The sequence below is a fragment of the Ictidomys tridecemlineatus genome, chromosome 15 (assembly GCF_052094955.1).
Source record: "Ictidomys tridecemlineatus isolate mIctTri1 chromosome 15, mIctTri1.hap1, whole genome shotgun sequence".
Classification (NCBI taxonomy): domain Eukaryota; kingdom Metazoa; phylum Chordata; class Mammalia; order Rodentia; family Sciuridae; genus Ictidomys; species Ictidomys tridecemlineatus.
Genome location: NC_135491.1, coordinates 54,429,881 through 54,441,883, shown reverse-complemented (window position 1 = coordinate 54,441,883; position 12,003 = coordinate 54,429,881). Strand labels below are relative to the sequence as shown.

Genomic DNA, 12,003 nt, shown 5'->3' with positions numbered 1-12,003 from the left:
TGCTGGGAAGACAGTCCTGGACAGGTGCGATGGCTCGGCACAGTGTGTACAGTGTGGGGACCCAGACTTTCCAGGCCACAGGCACTCGCTCTGGGCCTGGGAGTGCCTGCTTGGTGCCGCCTCATGCTAGCTGTGAGAGTGTCCACAAGCTCTGAGCCTTGATTTCGTCCTCCAAGGTCACTGACTGTGGGAGCCCCACTCCAGGTGGGTGGTGACCAAACACGCCACTATACACAGGGCACTTAGTCACCCTGGAAGCTCCTGTTGTGGTTTTGCTGCTGGGATTCTGTACCTCTTGCAAGCTGTCCCTGCCTGGGAGGAGGAAGGCCCAGGATCTGCACAACAGCAAATTCCTGGCCTGGGCACGTGCGTGCTGCTTGCCTGGGTTACACCGAGCTGCCACTGGGAGACGCACTCTGCCCGCGACAGCTCCAATCAGCATGAACAAAAGAGCACCAGGCCACCCGGCCCCGGCAGCCTTGCTGGGGGGACACAGGCTGCTCAGAGTCAAGGCAGCTGCTTTTGCTGTTTATGGAGTGACCTGCTCTGTGCTTAGGTATGCACATGCGCGTGCACACGCGCATTCACACACACACACACACACACACACACACACACACACACACACACACACACATAGGTCTGTGAGGGCCCGGGTCTTCTTTGTCTCCTCAAACCCAGCAGGGTCACCTTGAAGAATGTAGGTATGACCTCAGGAATGAAGGGTCTTGTGATTCCTGTTCAAAGGTTCAGAGTGCAGTCCCCTGGGCAAACTGCGGGCCCTGCCAGAGGCCTGCCACTCACACCACCTCTGCCAACACTGAAGGAACCCTGGTTCTGTCTGTGGTGGGGCAGAGTCAGGGCTTTTGTCCTCAAAGGAGCTTCTGACTGTGGAGGAGACACATGGGACCTGCATGCTCTGGTGGCGGGCGGGAGGGTCCAGGGGCTGGGGGCCTCGAGGTCGCGGAGATGGAAAGGTTCACTTTCCTGGGATGGAAGCTAGGCTCCTTGGAATCCCGTCGCTGACTTTTAAACCCACGTGTTCTGCCAGGCAGCGTGCCCGCCGCGGGGAGGCCAGTCCTCAGTCCTGGGTCCAATACTGTTCAGCAAAGACTTTGGAAACCCAGGGCTAGAATCAGCTGAAGTGTTTGTTAATAAGAGATTGGTCAGGAAAGGGTCGCACCTGTGAACCGCAGGGCGTTCTGACGCGGTGGAGGAAGGACCAAGTGCACCTCTCCCCCGAGGCATGGAGCAATCTCGAAGGTGGTCAGTCAAGTGAGAAATGGCTCAGGCAACCCTGGGAGTGTGGGCGGTTCCCTTGGTGGAGAAAATGGAGACACACAAAGTGTGTGTGAAGGTAGGGCCTGGGGTCGAGGAGCGCGATGGAGTCCTACTTTGCGTACCCTGTTGTCACATTTCCTTATACGTATGTTTTCATTTTTCGAATGGAGAAGGAGAAGAGGAGCAGAGGAAATCTCTGCTTGATGGCAGAGCAAACCCGGGGAGGTGGCTGCAGGGCTGGAGGTGGCACAGGGGTAGCCTGGAGGAGCCCTTCCTGTCCTTGCTCCACACCCCTGTGGCTCGCCCAGTCCTGTGGCTGGTGGAGCCACCTCAGTGCTGAGCTCAGGGGACCGTTGACTGAGCCTCATTTGAAGGGCTTAGTACCTGTCTGCCGCTCCTGGATCCGAAACGGCACGGGGTAGCAGACAAAGGTGGATCTCCTCCCAGGGCCTCTCAGTTCAACCTGAGACCCCCACGCAGAAGCCGCAGGCGGGCCACCTCCTGAGTGATGGAGAGCCTTGGTGGCCTCGCAGTCCCTCCCAGGCTGGGTCCTGGGAGCTCTGGGTTCATTCTTGTGAATCCCCAGAAAGCAGCTGAGCTGAACCCAGGAGCGTTGAGCTCCCGTCCCCACTCAGCCAGAGTGTGCGCAGCGGGGACTCAGGGTGGTCATCTGTGACAGGGAGGCTCACGCCCCACCACCCAGAACCCTTCAGCAGAGGGTTTGGCGAAGCTTGGTGAAGGCACGGAGAAGAGGCAGAGGGAACGTCCCTGAGCCCCCGGGCACCAAGGTGGTTCCACAGACGCCCACTGCTTAGGTCTGTGTGGCAGGCCATTTTTTTTGTCTTAAATACGAGATAATTTAAATGACAGGCCATTGTAGGGTTTCCACCTTCCCTGTGCTTGCTTTGCATGTGTGTGTGTGTGAGGGGGTGGAAGCCAGGCCCCATGGGTGCTGGGCAAGTGCTCGACCTTGGCCCCACCCTCCCTCCTTCCCTCCTTCCCTCCCTCCCTCCCTCCTTCCCTCCCTCCCTCCCTCCCTCCTTCCCTCCTTCCCTCCCTCGGGTTTGCTCTTATTCTTTCTTCACCCTGCTGATGTTTTTGACCCCCTGGATTTACTTGCTCCTGAGACCCCCTGCCCATGCTAGACCGGATTCTGCAGAGAGTCACTGGCCTCTGGGGTCAGTTGGTGTCATTCTGCTTCTCCCGGGGCTCCCGTGGGCCAGCATCTTCCGACTCCACAGCCGGAAGTTTCCTATCTGATATTTCCCTTCCATACATAATATCACTTTTTTTTTTTTTTTTAGAATGAAAAGAAAGATACAAAGAGAGACATTTTTCTAAATGCCTGGTGAAGGCGGACGTTGGGTGGGGAGCGCAGTGCCGTTCACTGGGTCCCTGTGGAGTAATCAAGTCTTTTCATTCCAGTGTTAGTGCCTGGAGATTAATATTAGATCTGAGTTTGAAATAAGCCTAATGATGATGACTTTTGAGGGAGGGTCGCCTGTATATTTTTTTGCTGTATTTGCATAAAACCCTTCGATGGGTTTGACACTGTGGAGGTTAAAAATATGAATTCTACCCTTAAAACTGCTCTTGGCTTCTTATGCACAGAAAAAGGGCATGGCTCATGGGGGCAGTTCAGGGAGGCCGACTCCGGGTTGTCTGGGGTGTTGCTTTGAGAAGGCCCCTGGACAGTCAAGCTTGGGGTGCCGCTGCCTGGGGTCTTGGGCAGGCTCGGGGTGGCGCGGTGCTGGACGATCTGGCAGCTGGTCATCTCAGGTACGTGTCCTCCACGGCCTTCCAGTGTTTGCTTCGGAGCCGCAGCATCACCTGGGGGTTTCTGCATCCCCCGCCAGGACTCACACGATGAAGTTGGTGGCACACACGGGAGACAGCGTTTTCCTCTGTTCATTCCCTGTGGCCGTAGAATGCGTCACCCCCAGGAATGAGCATGGATGACCGTTTCCCTGTGCCAGGAATCGAGGGTGGCTCAACTACGTGGTTCTGCCTTAGGATCTCTCTTAACCCTCATTTCCTGCGTCTGATTTTATCTATCTTGGGAAGCTTTCTTTCAACTTCCCTATATCCAGTGGCAAACTTCTATCCATCTCACATGACCTTGAATAAATAACTCATCTTTTTTTCCCCCCACCACCCTCTTTAGCAACTGGCTTCTAACTCTAGGCTCCCATGACATACGGGCACCCCTCTAGTAAATGACACCTGCTGATTTTTTAATGACTGTGCACGGCGGCCAGACCTGGGTTGGCCAATCGGGCAGCCAGTAGGCACGTGCAGTTATTTATAAATTCAAATTGATTAAAATCAAACACGTTACTAAGTTCAGTTCCCTGGTCACACCAGCCATATTTCAAATGCATAGCCAGTCAGTCACACATGGCTGGTGCCTACTTATTGCACAGTGCAATAGGTTCTGTGGGCTGTGCTGGTACCAGCTCTTCAAGTTTGGGGGTCTTTTCTCTTCATTTAAAACCCGCTTCTCATGGAGAGCATCCTGTGCAGCCTGGATTCCACCTGTGCCCCTACGTTACTGGGTCTGGTGTGGCTTTGGGTTGGGTAAGTGAACTGAGAAAGTGGCTTCTGGATCCTCCTGGGGCCTTTACTACATTATTCACTTACTTACAAACACTGAGTTCCTACTCTAGGCCAAATATTGCATGTCTGGTCACTGGGACTGAAGGAGAAAGGGGTGGTGAGGAGGACAGCAGTAGTCTGTGGCCTTGACACCCTTGTTGAGCGTCAGCTTCCAGCTAGAGAACACAATGCCCAGCAGGAGATGGAAGCGGGGGTCTACCATGAAGGTCTTGGAAGTCCTACTTTCCCAGTGTTAGTATGGTCACAGTGGCCTTTCCTTTTCTTCCTTTCTTTTGACTAGGTAATAAGGTGTTCCCCTCCCTCCTCATCCATACTAGAGTGTAGTCTGGTGGCTGGCTGGGACTGCAGCAGCTGTTTTGTGGCATGGAGTGATAAGTGGAGACATACCACCGTGACAGAGCAAGTAATTCAGAAAGGCGGGGCAGAATGTTGTGGAGATTGTGTATCAGCCCTCGACTGCATGTCCCCAGATTTCTTGCTGTATGAAGAAAAAGTGCCCTGCTTCTTTTAAAAATATCAACAGTTGGGTTTTATTTTACTTGCAGCTGAGTGCAGTTATCACACACACAGCGGGTGGAAACCGCAGTCCTCTAATCCCATGGTAAAGAGGATTCTTCACTAAGCCACAGGTGGTGGTGCCTCCAGCTGCTGATCATGGAGCAACTGGGGGCGGTGACATCGCTGGGCATGCTGTCACACACTGTCACACTGGGGCCCGAGGCTCTGGGGAAGTTTTCTCCAGGGTCAGCCCGAGTGGCACTCAATCTGTTCACTTAGATCCGAGAGCCTTCCAGGGGCCTGTGGAGGTGGTGCTCCAGAGGACCTGTCCCCATGGCTGACCGGTAGATCAGTGGAACGAGCCATTACCTGTGGGGGACGGGCCAGCTCTAGACACTGAACGGGCCTCTCCAACCCCGACTGACCATGAAGTCCAGAAGTGAATGGAAAAGTTTCTGGAGTGACGTTCTGCATATTGTCTTTTTGACTTAAAGTGAGCCAGAAAAGGACTTTATCCTGGTTAAATGTGGTCACATTTGTCACTTGGTGCGGATTCCACATGGGACATCGCTTTGATCTCAACCAGGTCTCCCACGGGCCACGCTTTAATGTGTCAATTAAGCTCTGAGTGTGTTGAGAGGACACCTGTCATGTCTTACCACTGGGGAGCACGGGCACTTGTTGAGGTGGGCAGAGGGGCAGATGGCCACAACCCTTAAGCTCCATTCCTAGTTCGGCCCTGGTTGGGAAGGCCTTGAACCCCTAATTGGCCTGTCGCACCAGATTGACAGCAAGCTAGATATCAGTCAACATGCTCCTGATTTGCCCATATTTTGAGCAATAAATTGCTAGCTAATAAATTTCCCGTAGCTTCTTTTGTAAATGCCAGCGAAGGGCCTAGACATTCCGTGTAGATTTAATTACACATTTAGTGTTCCTGTAATTTTGAATTAATTACATGCCAAACAGATTTATGTTCTATGTACTTAATAAACCTCAGTAAGTGCCCTTTTAACAATCAATTGGTATTTAGGACCCGATTTGTTTTTTAAAAATAATGGTTCCCGTCTCTGGGTCTCGTTGTTCACTCCATATGTTTGGGTGCCGATCGCTAGCGGGCCAGCTGTTGATGCGGAGGGAAGCGGGCTCTGGTACACGGTCTCTGGTAGATGGCGGGTGCGGTGTGGGCTGGGAAGGTGATGAGCTCCTATCTGGACTTCAGAGATCCTGATCATCAGCCTTGCTGGTGGCTTGGGGTCTGGCCTCGCCTGGGACACGTGTGGTCAGAGTGGACGCAGTACTGCTGGAGCTGGGGTGCACCTGGGAGGTACAGTGCCCCTCTGGCCACCAGGGATGGTCTTCTCTGCCCGTGCCACCATTTGCTCTTTCCAGCGCTCTTCTTCCAAGCTCATCGGACTCTTGGCTGTTTATTGAGAATGTACTCTGAGCCCAGCGCTGAGCTACATGCTCAGGAGCCTGTCTCCACAGTCCTCTGGGGTGGGCCTCAAACTAGGAAGGTCATTTGTGTTTTCCAGATGAGGACACAGAGCTGGAGAAGCCACTTGCTGCCTGCTTGCTCTGTCTGGAGCAGCCTGTGCCCGTGGACAGCACTTGGCAATCCCCTTAACCAAGCTGATTGGCTTTCCTGGGTTTCAGTTATCCACGGTCAACTGCAGTCTGAAAGTATTACATGGAAAATTCCAGAAACAAACAATGTATAAGTTTTAAATTGTGTGCTGTTCTGAGGAGCAGGATGACTCTCACACCATCCCACTCCATAGCACCCAGGATGTGAATCACCCCTTTGTTCACATGCACACCCTGTGCACACACACGCACACACACGCACACACACCCACACCCACACACACCCACACACTACTTTGACTTTGAGACAGTTGCATCATTAGATTACAATCCGTTAGTTTGATTGTTCTATTTGATTGCTGTTGTTACTCTCTTACTGCCTAATGCATAGATTAAACTTGATCATGGGTGTGTAGTTAGAGGGAAACGTAATTTATATATGATTGGGTACTATCTGAAGTCCCAGCATCTGCTGGGGGTGTGGGAATGGACCCCCTGAGGGACGCCGGTGACAGCTGCACCAGATGTTGGCCTTTTTAACTAAATCTTTAGTGTCTAGGTGTTTCCTGGTTGCTGTTCCACCTCCCGGTCCTTGCAGTCTGCTCAGGCTGCTATGACAGGGTCCCGCTGACTGGTGGTGTTTACTAAACAACAGGCGTCATCCCTCACGGTGGAGGGCCTGGCGGGATCCCCTCCTGGTGAGAGGAAAGCGGCTCCAGGGCACTGATCCCGCCATGGACCTACCTGGACCCTCCTCCAAGCCTTGTCACCTCCTGATGGCCCCTTTCTGAATACCATCCCACTTATGGATTTGGTGTGTGGTGTGGGGGCCGCGGGACACAGTACTGGTCTCAGCTCTCTGAAGTGGCTGGCAACTCAGGTGAGGGCTGGGCTCAGCGAGTCAGGCCGGGCTTCCCAGGTGCCTGGGGCCAGGTGCTGGGTGGAAGGGGCTGGAGGGAGACAAGAGGCAGGTCTGGGTGGGGAGAGAAGGGCGCTGGGGACAGGCCAGCGCTGGATTCCCCAGCGGCGTGGTCGCCAGGGTGGTCACTGTTCCCTTGCAGTGTGTGTCCTCGGGCAGATGTGCCCACCTGCGCGCCACCCGGGGCCTCCCACAGAAGTGCCCAGCCCACCCCCTCTCCCACCACCTCTCACCATCGCCCATGGCGACTTTGAAATCAAGCTGCACCAAATGAGAGGGGAGGCCTGCCATCTTTGCCTGCACTCGCTCTTGCTCTGGAACCACCCCAGGCCCGTGGAATGAAGCAGCCACGGAGCAGACGTCGTTACTGCAGGTAATTGAGTACGGAACCCGGGTGGAACCACGGTGCTGCAGAACGGGGAGCCAATTATCGTTTATTAATGGTGGTTACGGAACACAGCAGAGCAATTTATAAATTGAATTTTAAAATCAAACAGCTTTCCCTCTCTCTGTGTATATACATACACACACACACACACACACACACATACATATGTATTTAAAGGCAGACAGGCTATATAGAATAAGGCATGTGACATTTAGTGGGTGACATGAAGCACGTATTTTTGAGATTCTTTTGGAAATGAACCCTTAATTAAGCCACCTTTGTAGTGCACCTTTGTTGCTTTGAATGAACCCGCTAAGTGTGCTAATTATCTGCAATCTGATTTGAGTGAAGGAAAACAGCAGCCATTAGCGTGTGTGCAGGTCAGACGGTGCATCTGATCCACACGCGTGTGAGTGGCTTTAAAGAGTTTGTGTAGAAATACACAGACAGAGACATCAGGTAGGTGCCGGAGACCACGGCAGTGCCCGCTACACTCACGAGACTTCTAAATCACTAAGTGGGCCATTTTAACCCGTCCTAAAATGGGAAGAGAGGTCACTGAGCAGAAAGGAAAATGACCACCGGGATCAGAGCTGTGTTCGTCTGAGGACGCTGCAGGTTTTGCTGATCTTGGAAGGAATGTTTATCTTGGAGTCAGAGGTTTCACTTGATACCATGATTGGCAACAATTGTGCCATTCACAGTAGGTCAAATGAGTTTCTTCAATGTCTGATTTGGGATTAAAAAGTCCCTTTCTAACACTTACAATTGCTAAGTGGACTAAGATGGCTGTGACTGGGAGTTTCCAGTCACTCTGGCTCTCCCTCCTCTGTCCTGTGGCAGATCTCGTTTCTCCTGAGTCTTCACAGCTTAGAGACTCTGCCTGGAGACCACAAATCATATTTCACCCACAAGGTCCCTCAGGGACTGAGCCCCAAGGGCAGGTGACCTCTGAGGGTGGGGTATGGGGCAGGGTCTCTGTTCAACTGCATGGCTTTGATGACACCACCCTGTGACAGAGCTAGTCCTCACTTCTGCTCTGCTCCACGCAACTGCCTGAGAGCCGCAAAGGCAGCATCCCCGCTCACCCACTGGGTGTCATCTCCCAGCACAAACCATCTCTCACTTTCCCTCCCTTCCCCAAACCCCTGCCTTCACCCTGACGCTGGGGTCCCAGGAATGGTCAGTGGTTGATGCAGACGTTGGTTAGTGCAGGGGTTAGTGCAGGGGCGAGTGTACAGCTGGAACTCTGTGGACCCTCTGCCCTGCCCGGATGCCCTTCCGGGGGCTCCTCCCCTCTGCTACCAAGTGGGCTCTTCCCTTCCTGTGCATCCATTAATTTTGCCCCAGCACATCTGATTTCCATTGCAGGGTCTCTGGGTAGAGTCCTGATTAGCTTTTCTTTTGGAGTCGGTCCCCACGTTGCTTACAAAATGGGTGCAAATCATGAAAACGACGCTCAACAAAACCCAGTAGTGGGGAGCCCGCGGGCTGGGGGCTGGGGGCTGGGGGCGCTACTGTGGTGGATGATGCGCCTTTGAAAACCCGCCATTTGCCAGAGATTCTGTATCAACAGTGTTAATGTTGGGAGCTCTCGGGCAGATCATATCTGGAAGATTCCTCTTCTCTGCCCAAAAATAAATAGATGAAATTAAAAAGACAGAGAGCCCATCATCTCTCGCAGCCATCCCACTTCCTACTTCCCCAGCCCACTCGGCAGTGACTTGGAATTTTTGGCCCCAATTAAACCTTTTGTGCCTGTTTGTATAATGGCTGGGCCGCTCTGCAGAGGGGTGGCTCCAGAGACAATTTTATGCATTGTGTCTGTGTTCCCTGATTGGGTCCATAGTACATCCCACCAAATAAGAAAAATAGCTTATGGAAGAGAACAAAACCGTCATTGAAGGCCCCGCGGTCACCCTGCCCACCGTGGACGGGGCTGACATTTGGCGCCCAGGCTGCGGGGAGCAGCCAGAGCTGAAAGTGCTCTCTGCAAATCCCCCCTTGAGGGAAGAGACGCCCCCACGGCTCTTCTTTGCAGCCCAACTTCCTGTGTTGGCCATGAATATTTAAAGTTACAGTCAACAGAGCGCACAGTGGGGAAAGTCAGGGAAGCTCATCCCAACTGTCCTGCTTTCAGGGGCCCAGGTCTGCGGGGCTGCCCCTCACAATGAGGTCACCTGCACGTGGCTCAGGAGGGAGGGATGCAAACCTCCAGGGCAGGTGCTGGTGCCTGCAGAAAGCCATCGGCCCAGTGAGTGGCACCAACTTTCCTTTTCCTATTCTGACTGCTGAGGAGGGACGGGGAGGGGTCTCCAGGAGTAAAGCGTTTAAGGCAGCTCGCTGGTTTCCATCCACACTGTGGAGACCTCTGGGTCCCCAGAGCTCCCTTTTATGGGACAAGGTGACCCACGCTGCAGCGAGGGCCACTGGAGGCCAATGGAGATACGTGCAGAGTGCTACGGGGCTGAAAAGACGGGTTCGTTCATTCCACCGACTGGTGGAAGCCCCTGCGTGTTCCTGGGTTGGCCTTTGGGGCGTCAAGGGTGAAGACAGAGACCAGTTCCCACCTTCACAGGCTTAACACAGAGCGGGGGTAGAAGACCTATGGGGGAGATGCACCTAAGGGGCTATACTGCTGTGGGGTCTTTAAGGATGAGTAGGGGTCTCCATTTAAGAGTGTGTAAGAATGGGAGAAAGACATCCTTGGCGGAGGGACTTCAGAGGCAGAGTGTGCAAGTGGCCAGTAGGACTAAGGGACAGGCAGAAGCCCCTTGACGTTCCCTGGACGCCTGGGTACCCCAAAGGCAGCAACCTCGCAGACCAAAGAAAACGATTTGCATCTTACCCAAGCCGGGCCTGGTGCGGGGTTCACTCAGCGCGTGGGGCTTCTTATTCTGATTTTTCAACCTGGAGGGAGCCTCTTTCTAACCTCACAGGGACCTTGTGTATTGTTTGTGCTCTGCTAGGTAGAAGGCAGGATTCCTACTGGGGTGAGAGAGAAGGAGTTGGCTCCCACTCACTGGCTCTGGGGCTGGATCTGCTCCTGCACGTCTACACAGGCAGAGCTTGTGCTGGCCTGTGTCTGGGTCCTGCAGGAACACCAGGAATTTAGTTGCATAGATCATGGCATGGGGGGGGGCCATCCAAAATGGACACAACCATAAGGTTGTGAGTTGCTGATGTTTTCTTGTTGGGCAGCAACAAGGGGGGGAAGATTTCATACTCAGAGGTTCACCCTGACCTGGAGGTCAGCTTCTGGCTGAGGTGAGGGCACACTTTCATAAGTGGAACTGTCCTCCTGCTGCAGCAATGACCCCAAGCCTTGATTGAGAAAGAAGAAAAACGAAAAAGCAACGCTTGTTCAACTCCAATGAAACTATACTTTAATAGCATAGAATTTTTTATCACATGTGAAAATTGGTTTTGAAAATGATCTTTTTTTTCCTCTGCTGTTCTTTAGTCTTCCCTTGGTGGAAGCTGTGGCCTGACGTATTTACAGGGCATTCTCAGACTTGGGCTCCTCATGGGACTTTCTTAATTCAGGTCAGAGATTCTTACGCCCATTTCGTGGGGAGAAAGAGAAGGTGGGAAATATCTTGGACACGAAGCGGGATGTGGCTCGTTTTACTCTGTTCCTAGCTTCTCCTGGTTCCTCTGAAGGTGTGGGGTGGTTCCCAGGGTCTGCAGGAGGATTCAGAGTCACCCAGGACTTGAACCCAGATTGTGACTCCTAATCCCCAATTCAGCGGGGTTCCTTGCCCAGAGGTTCTGGGCCTTCATCCCATGGCTGAGATGCTGCAGCTTCAATGGACACATCTGCATGTTGGAGAAACTATGTGATTCCGTTCCAAAAGCACTGAGGTGACCCTGTGACCCTGCCGTGCTGCCTCTGCCCTGTGAAGTCAGAGGATGGAGCTTGGGGGTCGGTCCTCTGGCTCACCAGAAGGACTCTGAGGTGCTCCAGTCCTGAAAAGCAATCGCGGGGTCTGTGCCTGTGAAGGGCACAAGGCAGAGTCGGGGTGACCCTTGCTGTGTGTGAGCCTCAAGACTCTGAAGCTGGGTCTTTTGATTCCTGGGCAGCGTCATGTGCATCCCAATCACCAACACCTGGTCCTCTGCCCTGGATAGAGAAGGACTCGGAAATAACCCTCTCTCTTCTTCACCGTGGATGCTCTCGACTCGCTCTGAGCCCTTCCCCATGGTTGTCTCATTTCCTGTTCCCAGTGTGCTGCTTCCTGTCTACCCGTCTGAACTGCTGAGGCCGGCGACCTACGTGCACACACTGGCTGCTGACCCAAGGTGGAGTCGATACCCACGTCCACGTGGTTTTCACAAGGCCTACAGCTTTGGGGCCTGCTGAACCTGAGTCTATGAATTCCTTTCTGAGACAGTGTCAAAGGGGGCAGTCTGTTGAGTTTCCTGCCAATCCTAAGTGAATAATTTTTTCTCTCTCTCTGCCTCCTCCCATCACTGTCCACGCACGTAGTTCTTAGTTGGGTACAAATACCTGGAAGCTGTAGCACATTGGGTCCTTTGTATTTCTGTTACCATTTGGACATAGGGTGGTGTTGGTTTTTTGTAGTGATGAGACTTTAATCTACTCTGTAATGCCTTTCTGTAGGAAAATGGCTCCAAAGCAAAACCATTTCCCTTTATGAGGGTCTCGTAACCCTGTAGCCTCTGGTTCTGCCAGAATCCAGATTGGCCCGGG

The 12,003-nt window shown here is 53.1% G+C and overlaps 1 long non-coding RNA gene across 10 annotated transcripts in view; it reads left to right on the top strand.

The window, feature by feature from the left end:
- The window catches only part of LOC144370917 (uncharacterized), a 57,180-nt gene that overhangs the window by 18,083 nt on the left and 27,094 nt on the right, over positions 1 to 12,003 (top strand). For 8 of the 10 annotated variants that reach the window (XR_013431009.1, XR_013431012.1, XR_013431015.1 and 5 more), the window contains 2 exons: positions 6,638 to 6,862; positions 7,044 to 7,274. The exons of 1 other annotated variant lie outside the window; for it this stretch is intronic. This is a non-coding gene — a long non-coding RNA (uncharacterized LOC144370917). The remainder of the gene's footprint in view (positions 1 to 6,637; positions 6,863 to 7,043; positions 7,275 to 12,003) is intronic. One more of the 10 variants, XR_013431013.1, reaches the window with a different exon arrangement.